The sequence below is a fragment of the Carcharodon carcharias genome, chromosome 13 (assembly GCF_017639515.1).
Source record: "Carcharodon carcharias isolate sCarCar2 chromosome 13, sCarCar2.pri, whole genome shotgun sequence".
Lineage (NCBI taxonomy): Eukaryota > Metazoa > Chordata > Chondrichthyes > Lamniformes > Lamnidae > Carcharodon > Carcharodon carcharias.
This window is the reverse complement of record NC_054479.1, coordinates 81,450,862-81,463,851: the sequence shown is the minus strand read 5'-3', so window position 1 is coordinate 81,463,851 and position 12,990 is coordinate 81,450,862.

Sequence of the window (12,990 nt, the reverse complement as noted above, 5' to 3'; positions counted from 1 at the left end):
CTGAGAGTGCGGGCTGTCCGGGGAGGGAGAGTGCGGGCTGTCCAGGGAGGGAGAGTGCGGGCTGTCCGGGGAGGGAGAGTGCGGGATGTCCGGGGAGGGAGAGTGCGGGATGTCCGGGGAGGGAGAGTGCGGGATGTCCGGGGAGGGAGAGTGCGGGATGTCCGGGGAGGGAGAGTGCGGGATGTCCGGGGAGGGAGAGTGCGGGATGTCCGGGGAGGGAGAGTGCGGGATGTCCGGCGAGGGAGAGTGCGGGATGTCCGGCGAGGGAGAGTGCGGGATGTCCGGCGAGGGAGAGTGCGGGATGTCCGGCGAGGGAGAGTGCGGGATGTCCGGCGAGGGAGAGTGCGGGATGTCCGGCGAGGGAGAGTGCGGGATGTCCGGCGAGGGAGAGTGCGGGATGTCCGGCGAGGGAGAGTGCGGGATGTCCGGCGAGGGAGAGTGCGGGTTTTCCGGGGTGGGAGAGAGCGACTTCTCCGGGGAGGGAGAGTGTGGTCTGTCCGGTTAGGGAAAGTGTGGTCTGTCCGGTTAGGGAGAGTGCGGGATGTCCGGGGAGTGAGAGTGCGGGATGTCCGGGGAGGGAGAGTGCGGGATGTCCGGGGAGGGAGAGAGCGGGATGTCCGGGGAGGGAGAGTGCGGGATGTCCGGGGAGGGAGAGTGCGGGATGTCCGGGGAGGGAGAGTGCGGGATGTCCGGGGAGGGAGAGTGCGGGCTGTCCGGGGAGGGAGAGTGCGGGCTGTCCGGGGAGGGAGAGTGCGGGCTGTCCGGGGAGGGAGAGTGCGGGCTATCCGGGGAGGGAGAGTGCGGGCTGTCCGGGGAGGGAGAGTGCGGGCTGTCCGGGGAGGGAGAGTGCGGGCTGTCTGGGGAGGGAGAGTGCGGGCTGTCCGGGGAGGGAGAGTGCGGGCTGTCCGGGGAGGGAGAGTGCGGGCTGTCCGGGGAGGGAGAGTGCGGGCTGTCCGGGGAGGGAGAGTGCGGGCTGTCCGGGGAGGGAGAGTGCGGGCTGTCCGGGGAGGGAGAGTGCGGGCTGTCCGGGGAGGGAGAGTGCGGGCTGTCCGGGGAGGGAGAGTGCGGGCTGTCCGGGGAGGGAGAGTGCGGGCTGTCCGGGGAGGGAGAGTGCGGGCTGTCCGGGGAGGGAGAGTGCGGGCTGTCCGGGGAGGGAGAGTGCGGGATGTCCGGGGAGGGAGAGTGCGGGATGTCGGGGGAGGGAGAGTGCGGGATGTCCGGGGAGGGAGAGTGCGGGATGTCCGGGGAGGGAGAGTGCGGGAAGTCCGGGGAGGGAGAGTGCGGGATGTCCGGGGCGGGAGAGTGCGGGATGTCCGGGGAGGGAGAGTGCGGGATGTCCGGGGAGGGAGAGTGCGGGATGTCCGGGGAGGGAGAGTGCGGGATGTCCGGGGAGGGAGAGTGCGGGATGTCCGGGGAGGGAGAGTGCGGGATGTCCGGGTAGGGAGAGTGCGGGATGTCCGGGGAGGGAGAGTGCGGGATGTCCGGGGAGGGAGAGTGCGGGCTGTCCGGGGAGGGGGAGTGCGGGCTGTCCGGGGAGGGGGAGTGCGGGCTGTCCGGGGAGGGGGAGTGCGGGCTGTCCGGGGAGGGGGAGTGCGGGCTCTCCGGGGCGGGAGAGGGTGGGCTGTCCAGGGCGGGGGAGGGAGTGATGTCCGGGGTGGGAGATTGCGGAATGTCTAAGTAGGGAGAGTGCGGGCTGTCCGGTTAGTGAGACTGCAGGCTGTCGGAGGAGCGAGAGTACGGGATGTCCGGGGTGAGAGAGAGCATGCTGTACAGGGAGGGAGAGTGTGGGCTGTCTGGGGTGGGAGAGTGCGGTCTGTCCGGGGTGGCGAGTGCGTGCTGTCCGGGGAGGGGGAGTGCGGGCTTTCCTGGGAGGGAGGGTGCGGGATGTTGGGATATAGTGTGTGGGCTCCCTGCGGAGGGAGTGTGTGGGGTTTCCGTGGTGGGAGAGTCCGGGCTGTCCGGGATGGGAGAGCGCGGGCTGTCCGGGCAGGGGGAGTGTGTGATATCCGGGGTGGGAGAGTGCATGCTGTCCGGGGTAGAAGAGTGCGGGCTGTCCGGGGTGGGAAAGTGCGGGCTCTCCGGGGAGGGGGACTGTGTGATGCCCGGAGAGGGAGAGAGCGGACTGTCTAAGTAGGTAGAGTGCTGGCTGTCCGGGTAGGAGAGTGGGCGCTGTCCAGGGTGGGAGAGTGCGGTCTGTCCGGGGAGGGAGAGTGCGGGCTATCTGGATTGGGAGAGTGCGGGTTGTCCGGGTGAGAGACTGCGGTCTGTCCAGGGAGGAAGAGTGCGGGATTTCCGGGGTGGGAGAGTGCGGGCTGTCCGGGGAGGAAGAGTGCGGGATGTCCGGGGAGGAAGAGTGCGGGATGTCCGGGGAGGGAGAGTGCGGGCTGTCTGGGGTGGGAGAGTACGGCTGTCTGGGTTGGGAGAGTGCGGGCTGTCTGGGTTGGGAGAGTTCGGGCTGTCTGGGGAGGGAGTGTGCGGTTTGTCCGGGCAGGGAGAGTGTGGGTTGTCTGGGAGGTGAGTGTGCAGGCTAACCCGGGAGGGAGAGTGCAGGCAGTCCGGTGTGAGAGATTGCGGGCTGTCCGGGGTGCGAGAGTGCAAGATGTCCGGGATGGGACAGTGCCGTCTATCCGGGGTGGAGAATGCCGGCTCTCTGGGGAGGGATAGTGCGGGCTGTCAGGGAGAGATAGTGTGGGCTGTCCGGGTAGGGATAGTGCGGGCTGTCCATGGTGGGAGAGTGCGTGCTGTCCGGAGAGGGAGAGTGCGTGCTGTCTGGAGAAGGCGACTGCGGGATGTCCGGGGAGGGGGAGTGCGGGCTGTCCGGGGTGGGAGAGTGCAGGCTGTCCGGGGAGGGAGAGTGCGGGCTGTCCGGGGAGGGAGAGTGCGGGCTGTCCGGGGAGGGGGAGTGCGGGCTGTCCGTTGTTGGTGAGTGTGGGCTGTCCGTCGGGGGAGTGTGTGGACTGTCCGGGTTGTGAGAGTGCGGGCTGTCCGGGGAGGGGGCGTGCGGGATGTCTGTGGATGGAGAGTGCGTGCTGTCCGGGCATGGTGAATGCGGGTTGTCCGGGGTGGGAGTATGTGGGATGTCCGGGGTGGGAGAGAGCGACTTCTCCGGGGAGGGAGAGTGCGGGCTCTCCGGGGAGGGAGAGTGCGGGCTGTCCTGGTAGGGAGAGTGCACGCTGTCCTGGGAGGGAGAGTGCGGGCTGTCCTGGGAGGGAGAGTGCGGGCTGTCCTGGGAGGGAGAGTGCGGGCTGTCCTGGGAGGGAGAGTGCGGGCTGTCCTGGGAGGGAGAGTGCGGGCTGTCCTGGGAGGGAGAGTGCGGGCTGTCCTGGGAGGGAGAGTGCGGGCTGTCCTGGGAGGGAGAGTGCGGGCTGTCCTGGGAGGGAGAGTGCGGGCTGTCCTGGGAGGGAGAGTGCGGGCTGTCCTGGGAGGGAGAGTGCGGGCTGTCCTGGGAGGGAGAGTGCGGGCTGTCCTGGGAGGGAGAGTGCGGGCTGTCCTGGGAGGGAGAGTGCGGGCTGTCCTGGGAGGGAGAGTGCGGGCTGTCCTGGGAGGGAGAGTGCGGGCTGTCCTGGGAGGGAGAGTGCGGGCTGTCCTGGGAGGGAGAGTGCGGGCTGTCCTGGGAGGGAGAGTGCGGGCTGTCCTGGGAGGGAGAGTGCGGGATGTCCGGGGAGGGAGAGTGCGGGATGTCCGGGGAGGGAGAGTGCGGGATGTCCGGGGAGGGAGAGTGCGGGATGTCCGGGGAGGGAGAGTGCGGGATGTCCGGGGAGGGAGAGTGCGGGATGTCCGGGGAGGGAGAGTGCGGGATGTCCGGGGAGGGAGAGTGCGGGTTGTCCGCGGAGGGAGAGTGCGGGATGTCCGGGGAGGGAGAGTGCGGGATGTCCGGGGAGGGAGAGTGCGGGATGTCCGGGGAGGGAGAGTGCGGGATGTCCGGGGAGGGAGAGTGCGGGATGTCCGGGGAGGGAGAGTGCGGGATGTCCGGGGAGGGAGAGTGCGGGATGTCCGGGGAGGGAGAGTGCGTGATGTCCGGGGAGGGAGAGTGCGTGATGTCCGGGGAGGGAGAGTGCGTGATGTCCGGGGAGGGAGAGTGCGTGATGTCCGGGGAGGGAGAGTGCGGGATGTCCGGGGAGGGAGAGTGCGGGATGTCCGGGGAGGGAGAGTGCGGGATGTCCGGGGAGGGAGAGTGCGGGATGTCCGGGGAGGGAGAGTGCGGGATGTCCGGGGAGGGAGAGTGCGGGATGTCCGGGGAGGGAGAGTGCGGGATGTCCGGGGAGGGAGAGTGCTGGATGTCCGGGGAGGGAGAGTGCGGGTTGTCTGGGGTGGTAGAGTGCTGGATGTCCGGGCTGTGAGAGAGCGTGCTGTCCGGGGAGGGAGAGTGCAGGCTGTCCGGGGAGGGGGAGTGCGGGCTCTCCGGGGTGGGAGAGTGTGGGCTGTCCAGGGCCGGGGAGGGAGTGATGTCCGGGGTGGGAGATTGCGGAATGTCTAAGTAGGGAGAGTGCGGGCTGTCCGGTTAGTGAGACTGCAGGCTGTCGGAGGAGCGAGAGTACGGGATGTCCGGGGTGAGAGAGAGCATGCTGTACAGGGAGGGAGAGTGTGGGCTGTCTGGGGTGGGAGAGTGCGGTCTGTCCGGGGTGGCGAGTGCTTGCTGTCCGGGGAGGGGGAGTGCGGGCTTTCCTGGGAGGGAGGGTGCGGGATGTTGGGATATAGTGTGTGGGCTCCCTGCGGAGGGAGTGTGTGGGGTTTCCGTGGTGGGAGAGTGCGGGCTGTCCGGGATGGGAGAGCGCGGGCTGTCCGGGCAGGGGGAGTGTGTGATATCCGGGGTGGGAGAGTGCATGCTGTCCGGGGTAGAAGAGTGCGGGCTGTCCAGGGTGGGAAAGTGCGGGCTCTCCGGGGAGGGGGACTGTGTGATGCCCGGAGAGGGAGAGAGCGGACTGTCTAAGTAGGTAGAGTGCTGGCTGTCCGGGTAGGAGAGTGGGCGCTGTCCAGGGTGGGAGAGTGCGGTCTGTCCGGGGAGGGAGAGTGCGGGCTATCTGGATTGGGAGAGTGCGGGTTGTCCGGGTGAGAGACTGCGGTCTGTCCAGGGAGGAAGAGTGCGGGATTTCCGGGGTGGGAGAGTGCGGGCTGTCCGGGGAGGAAGAGTGCGGGATGTCCGGGGAGGAAGAGTGCGGGATGTCCGGGGAGGGAGAGTGCGGGCTGTCTGGGGTGGGAGAGTACGGCTGTCTGGGTTGGGAGAGCGCGGGCTGTCTGGGTTGGGAGAGTTCGGGCTGTCTGGGGAGGGAGTGTGCGGTTTGTCCGGGCAGGGAGAGTGTGGGTTGTCTGGGAGGTGAGTGTGCAGGCTAACCCGGGAGGGAGAGTGCAGGCAGTCCGGTGTGAGAGATTGCGGGCTGTCCGGGGTGCGAGAGTGCAAGATGTCCGGGATGGGACAGTGCCGTCTATCCGGGGTGGAGAATGCCGGCTCTCTGGGGAGGGATAGTGCGGGCTGTCAGGGAGAGATAGTGTGGGCTGTCCGGGTAGGGATAGTGCGGGCTGTCCATGGTGGGAGAGTGCGTGCTGTCCGGAGAGGGAGAGTGCGTGCTGTCTGGAGAAGGCGACTGCGGGATGTCCGGGGAGGGGGAGTGCGGGCTGTCCGGGGTGGGAGAGTGCAGGCTGTCCGGAGAGGGAGAGTGCGGGCTGTCCGGGGAGGGAGAGTGCAGGCTGTCCGGGGAGGGGGAGTGCGGGCTGTCCGTTGTTGGTGAGTGTGGGCTGTCCGTCGGGGGAGTGTGTGGACTGTCCGGGTTGTGAGAGTGCGTGCTGTCCGGGCATGGTGAATGCGGGTTGTCCGGGGTGGGAGTATGTGGGATGTCCGGGGTGGGAGAGAGCGACTTCTCCGGGGAGGGAGAGTGCGGGCTCTCCGGGGAGGGAGAGTGCGGGCTGTCCTGGTAGGGAGAGTGCACGCTGTCCTGGGAGGGAGAGTGCGGGCTGTCCTGGGAGGGAGAGTGCGGGCTGTCCTGGGAGGGAGAGTGCGGGCTGTCCTGGGAGGGAGAGTGCGGGCTGTCCTGGGAGGGAGAGTGCGGGCTGTCCTGGGAGGGAGAGTGCGGGCTGTCCTGGGAGGGAGAGTGCGGGCTGTCCTGGGAGGGAGAGTGCGGGCTGTCCTGGGAGGGAGAGTGCGGGCTGTCCTGGGAGGGAGAGTGCGGGCTGTCCGGGGAGGGAGAGTGCGGGATGTCCGGGGAGGGAGAGTGCGGGATGTCCGGGGAGGGAGAGTGCGGGATGTCCGGGGAGGGAGAGTGCGGGATGTCCGGGGAGGGAGAGTGCGGGATGTCCGGGGAGGGAGAGTGCGGGATGTCCGGGGAGGGAGAGTGCGGGATGTCCGGGGAGGGAGAGTGCGGGATGTCCGGGGAGGGTGAGTGCGGGATGTCCGGGGAGGGAGAGTGCGGGATGTCCGGGGAGGGAGAGTGCGTGATGTCCGGGGAGGGAGAGTGCGTGATGTCCGGGGAGGGAGAGTGCGGGATGTCCGGGGAGGGAGAGTGCGGGATGTCCGGGGAGGGAGAGTGCGGGATGTCCGGGGAGGGAGAGTGCGGGATGTCCGGGGAGGGAGAGTGCGGGATGTCCGGGGAGGGAGAGTGCGGGATGTCCGGGGAGGGAGAGTGCTGGATGTCCGGGGAGGGAGAGTGCTGGATGTCCGGGGAGGGAGAGTGCTGGATGTCCGGGGAGGGAGAGTGCTGGATGTCCGGGGAGGGAGAGTGCGGGTTGTCTGGGGTGGTAGAGTGCTGGATGTCCGGGCTGTGAGAGAGCGTGCTGTCCAGGGAGGGAGAGTGCAGGCTGTCCGGGGAGGGGGAGTGCGGGCTCTCCGGGGTGGGAGAGTGTGGGCTGTCCAGGGCCGGGGAGGGAGTGATGTCCGGGGTGGGAGATTGCGGACTGTCTAAGTAGGGAGAGTGCGGGCTGTCCGGTTAGTGAGACTGCAGGCTGTCTGAGGAGCGAGAGTACGGGATGTCCGGGGTGAGAGAGAGCATGCTGTACAGGGAGGGAGAGTGTGGGCTGTCTGGGGTGGGAGAGTGCGGTCTGTCCGGGGTGGCGAGTGCGGGCTGTCCGGGGAGGGGGAGTGCGGGCTTTCCTGGGAGGGAGGGTGCGGGAAGTTGGGATATAGAGTGTGGGCTCCCTGTGTAGGGAGTGTGTGGGGTTTCCGTGGTGGGAGAGTGCGGGCTGTGTCGGATGGGAGAGCGCGGGCTGTCCGGGCAGGGGGAGTGTGTGATATCCGGGGTGGGAGAGTGCATGCTGTCCGGGGTAGAAGAGTGCGGGCTGTCCGGGGTGGGAAAGTGCGGGCTCTCCGGGGAGGGGGACTGTGTGATGCCCGGAGAGGGAGAGAGCGGACTGACTTAGTAGGTAGAGTGCTGGCTGTCCGGGTAGCAGAGTGGGCGCTGTCCAGGGTGGGAGAGTGCGGTCTGTCCGGGGAGGGAGAGAGCGGGCTATCTGGGTTGGGAGAGTGCGGGTTGTCCGGGTGAGAGACTGCGGGCTGTCCAGGGAGGAAGAGTGCGGGATTTCCGGGGTGGGAGAGTGCGGGCTGTCCGGGGAGGAAGAGTGCGGGATGTCTGGGGAGGGAGAGTGCGGGCTATCTGGATTGGGAGAGTGCGGGTTGTCCGGGTGAGAGACTGCGGGCTGTCCAGGGAGGAAGAGTGCGGGATTTCCGGGGTGGGAGAGTGCGGGCTGTCCTGGGAGGAAGAGTGCGGGATGTCTGGGGAGGGAGAGTGCGGGCTGTCTGGGGTGGGAGAGTACGGATGTCTGGGTTGGGAGAGCGTGGGCTGTCTGGGTTGGGAGTGTTCGGGCTGTCTGGGGAGGGAGGGTGCGGTTTGTCTGGGCAGGGTGAGTGTGGGTTGTCTGGGAGGTGAGTGTGCATGTTAACCCGGGAGGGAGAGTGCAGGCAGTCCGGTGTTAGAGATTGCGGGCTGTCTGGGGTGTGAGAGTGCAAGATGTCCGGGATTGGCGAGTGCCGTTTATCCGGGGTGGAGAATGCCGGCTGTCTGGGGAGGGATAGTGCGGGCTGTCAGGGAGAGATAGTGTGGGCTGTCCGGGATGAGAGAGTGCGGGCTGTCCATGGTGGGAGAGTGCGCGCTGTCCGGAGAGGGAGAGTGCGTGCTGTCCGGAGAGGGAGAGTGCGTGCTGACCGGAGAGGGAGAGTGCGGGCTGTCCGGGGAGGGAGAATGCGGGCTGTCCGGGGAGGGAGAGTGCGGGCTGTCCGGGGAGGGAGAGTGCGGGCTGTCCGGGGAGGGAGAGTTCGGGCTGTCCGGGGAGGGTGAATGCGGGTTGTCCGGGGTGGGAGAGGGCGACCTCTCCGGGGAGGGAGATTGTGGGCTGTCCGGGGACTGAGAGTGTGGGCTGTCCGGGGACTGAGAGTGTGGGCTGTCCGGGGAGGGAGAGTGTGGGCTGTCCGGGGAGGGAGAGTGCGGGATGTCCGGCGAGGGAGAGTGCGGGATGTCCGGCGAGGGAGAGTGCGGGATATCCGGTCATGTTGAGTGCGGGTTGTCCGGGGTTGGAGAATGCGGAATGTCCGGGGTGGGAGAGAGCGACTTCTCCGGGGAGGGAGAGTGCGGTCTGTCCGGTTAGGGAGAGTGCGGTCTGTCCGGGAGGGAGAGTGCGGGATGTCCGGGGAGAGAGAGTGCGGGATGTCCGGGGAGCGAGAGTACGGGATGTCCGGGGAGGGAGAGTGCGGGATGTCCGGGGAGGGAGAGTGCGGGATGTCCGGGGAGGGAGAGTGCGGGATGTCCGGGGAGGGAGAGTGCGGGATGTCCGGGGTGGGAGAGTGCGGGATGTCCGGGGAGAGAGAGTGCGGGATGTCCGGGGCGGGAGAGTGCGGGATGTCCGGGGCGGGAGAGCGCGGCATGTCCAGGGAGGGAGAGCGCGGGATGTCCGGGGAGGGAGAGTGCGGGATGTCCGGGGAGGGAGAGTGCGGGATGTCCGGGGAGGGAGAGTGCGCGATGTCCGGGTAGGGAGAGTGCGGGCTGTCCGGGGAGGGAGAGTGCGGGCTGTCCGGGGTGGGAGAGTGCGGGCTGTCCGGGGAGGGGGAGTGCGGCCTGTCCGGGGAGGGAGAGTGCGGGCTGTCCGGGGAGGGGGAGTGCGGGCTGTCCGGTGTTGGTGAGTGTGGGCTGTCCGTCGGGGGAGTGTGCGCATTGTCCGGGTTGTGAGAGTGCGGGCTGACCGGGGATGGGGAGTGCAGGATGTCTGTGGAGGGAGAGTGCGGGCTGTCCGGGCGTGGTGAATGCGGGTTGTCCGTGGTGGGAGTATGTGGGATGTCCGGGGTGGGAGAGAGCGACTTCTCCGGGGAGGGAGAGTGTGGGCTTTCCGGGGAGGGAGAGTGCGGGCTGTCCGGGGAGGGAGAGTGCGGGCTGTCCGGGGAGGGAGAGTGCGGGCTGTCCGGGGAGGGAGAGTGCGGGCTGTCCGGGGAGGGAGAGTGCGGGCTGTCCGGGGAGGGAGAGTGCGGGCTGTCCGGGGAGGGAGAGTGCGGGCTGTCCGGGGAGGGAGAGTGCGGGCTGTCCGGGGAGGGAGAGTGCGGGCTGTCCGGGGAGGGAGAGTGCGGGCTGTCCGGGGAGGGAGAGTGCGGGCTGTCCGGGGAGGGAGAGTGCGGGCTGTCCGGGGAGGGAGAGTGCGGGCTGTCCGGGGAGGGAGAGTGCGGGCTGTCCGGGGAGGGAGAGTGCGGGCTGACCGGGGAGGGAGAGTGCGGGATGTCCGGGGAGGGAGATTGCGGGATGTCCGGGGAGGGAGAGTGCGGGATATCCGGGGAGGGAGAGTTCGGGATGTCCGGGGAGGGAGAGTGCGGGATGTCCGGGGAGGGAGAGTGCGGGATGTCCGGGGAGGGAGAGTGCGGGATGTCCGGGGAGGGAGAGTGCGGGATGTCCGGGGAGGGAGAGTGCGGGATGTCCGGGGAGGGTGAGTGCGGGATGTCCAGGGTGGGAGAGTGCGGGTTGTCCGGGGTGGGAGAGAGCGACTTCTCCGGGGAGGGAGAGTGTGGTCTGTCCGCTTAGGGAGAGTGCGGTCTGTCCGGGGAGGGAGAGTGCGGTCTGTCCGGGGCGGGAGACTGCGGTCTGTCCGGGGAGGGAGAGTGCCGTCTGTCCGGGGTGGGAGAGTGTGGGCTGTCCAGGGCCGGGGAGGGAGTGATGTCCGGGGTGGGAGATTGCGGACTGTCTAAGTAGGGAGAGTGCGGGCTGTCCGGTTAGTGAGACTGCAGGCTGTCCGAGGAGCGAGAGTACGGGATGTCCGGGGTGAGAGCGAGCATGCTGTACAGGGAGGGAGAGTGTGGGCTGTCTGGGGTGGGAGAGTGCGGTCTGTCCGGGGTGGCGAGTGCGGGCTGTCCGGGGAGGGGGAGTGCGGGCTTTCCTGGGAGGGAGCGTGCGGAATGTTGGGATATAGAGTGTGGGCTCCCTGCGGAGGGAGTATGTGGGGTTTCCGTGGTGGGAGAGTGCGGGCTGTCCGGGATGGGAGAGCGCGGGCTGTCCGGGCAGGGGGAGTGTGTGATATCCGGGGTGGGAGAGTACATGCTGTCCGGGGTAGAAGAGTGCGGGCTGTCCGGGGTGGGAAAGTGCGGGCTCTCCGGGGAGCGGGACTGTGTGATGCCCGGAGAGGGAGAGAGCGGACTGACTAAGTAGGTAGAGTGCTGGCTGTCCGGGTAGGAGAGTGGGCGCTGTCCAGGGTGGGAGAGTGCGGTCTGTCCGGGGAGGGAGAGTGCGGGCTATCTGGATTGGGAGAGTGCGGGTTGTCCGGGTGAGAGACTGCGGGTTGTCCAGGTAGGAAGAGTGCGGGATTTCCGGGGTGGGAGAGTGCGGGCTGTCCGGGGAGGAAGAGTGCGGGATGTCCGGGGAGGGAGAGTGCGGGCTGTCTGGGGTGGGAGAGTACGGCTGTCTGGGTTGGGAGAGCGCGGGCTGTCTGGGTTGGGAGAGTTTGGGCTGTCTGGGGAGGGAGTGTGCGGTTTGTCTGGGCAGGGAGAGTGTGGGTTGTCTGGGAGGTGTGTGTGCAGGCTAACCCGGGAGGGAGAGTGCAGGCAGTCCGGTGTTAGAGATTGCGAGCTGTCTGGGGTGCGAGACTGCAAGATGTCCGGGATGGGAGAGTGCCGTCTATCCGGGGTGGAGAATGCCGGCTGTCTGGGGAGGGATAGTGCGGGCTGTCAGGGAGAGATAGTGTGGGCTGTCCGGGATGAGAGAGTGCGGGCTGTCCATGGTGGGAGAGTGCGTGCTGTCGGGAGAGGGAGAGTGCGTGCTGACCGGAGAGGGAGAGTGCGGGCTGTCCAGGGAGGGAGAGTGCGGGCTGTCCAGGGAGGGAGAGTGCGGGCTGTCCGGGGAGGGAGAGTGCGGGCTGTCCGGGGAGGGAGAATGCGGGCTGTCCGGGGAGGGAGAGTGCGGAATGTCCGGCGAGGGAGAGTGCGGGATGTCCGGGGAGGGAGATTGTGGGCTGTCCGGGGACTGAGGGTGTGGGCTGTCCGGGGAGGGAGAGTGCGGGATGTCCGGGGAGGGAGAGTGCGGGATGTCCGGGGAGGGAGAGTGCGGGATGTCCGGCGAGGGAGAGTGCGGGATGTCCGGCGAGGGAGAGTGCGGGATGTCCGGCGAGGGAGAGTGCGGGATGTCCAGGCATGGAGAGTGCGGGTTGTCCGGGGTGGGAGAGAGCGACTTCTCCGGGGAGGGAGAGTGTGGTCTGTCCGGTTAGGGAGAGTGTGGTCTGTCCGGTTAGGGAGAGTGTGGTCTCTCCGGTTAGGGAGAGTGCGGGATGTCCGGGGAGGGAGAGTGCGGGATGTCCGGGGAGGGAGAGTGCGGGATGTCCGGGGAGGGAGAGTGCGGGATGTCCGGGGAGGGAGAGTGCGGGATGTCCGGGGAGGGAGAGTGCGGGATGTCCGGGGAGGGAGAGTGCGGGATGTCCGGGGAGGGAGAGTGCGGGATGTCCGGGGAGGGAGAGTGCGGGATGTCCGGGGAGGGAGAGTGCGGGATGTCCGGGGAGGGAGAGTGCGGGATGTCCGGGGCGGGAGAGTGCGGGATGTCCGGGGTGGGAGAGTGTGGGCTGTCCAGGGCCGGGGAGGGAGTGATGTCCGGGGTGGGAGATTGCGGACTGTCTAAGTAGGGAGAGTGCGGGCTGTCCGGTTAGTGAGACTGCAGGCTGTCCGAGGAGCGAGAGTACGGGATGTCCGGGGTGAGAGAGAGCATGCTGTACAGGGAGGGAGAGTGTGGGCTGTCTGGGGTGGGAGAGTGCGGTCTGTCCGGGGTGGCGAGTGCGGGCTGTCCGGGGAGGGGGAGTGCGGGCTTTCCGGGGAGGGAGGGTGCGGGATGTTGGGATATAGAGTGTGGGCTCCCTGTGTAGGGAGTGTGTGGGGTTTCCGTGGTGGGAGAGTGCGGGCTGTCCGGGATGGGAGAGCGCGGGCTGTCCGGGCAGGGGGAGTTTGTGCTATCCGGGGTGGGAGAGTGCATGCTGTCCGGGGTAGAAGAGTGCGGGCTGTCCGGGGTGGGAAAGTGCGGGCTCTCCGGGGAGGGGGACTGTGTGATGCCCGGAGAGGGAGACAGCGGACTGACTAAGTAGGTAGAGTGCTGGCTGTCCGGGTAGCAGAGTGGGCGCTGTCCAGGGTGGGAGAGTGCGGTCTGTCCGGGGAGGGAGAGTGCGGGCTATCTGGATTGGGAGAGTGCGGGTTGTCCGGGTGAGAGACTGCGGGCTGTCCAGGGAGGAAGAGTGCGGGATTTCCGGGGTGGGAGAGTGCGGGCTGTCCGGGGAGGAAGAGTGCGGGATGTCCTGGGAGGGAGAGTGCGGGCTATCTGGATTGGGAGAGTGCGGGTTGTCCGGGTGAGAGACTGCGGGCTGTCCAGGGAGGAAGAGTGCGGGATTTCCGGGGTGGGAGAGTGCGGGCTGTCCGGGGAGGAAGAGTGCGGGCTGTCCGGGGAGGAAGAGTGCGGGCTGTCCGGGGAGGGATAGTGCGGGCTGTCAGGGAGAGATAGTGTGGGCTGTCCGGGATGAGAGAGTGCGGGCTGTCCATGGTGGGAGAGTGCATGCTGTCCAGGG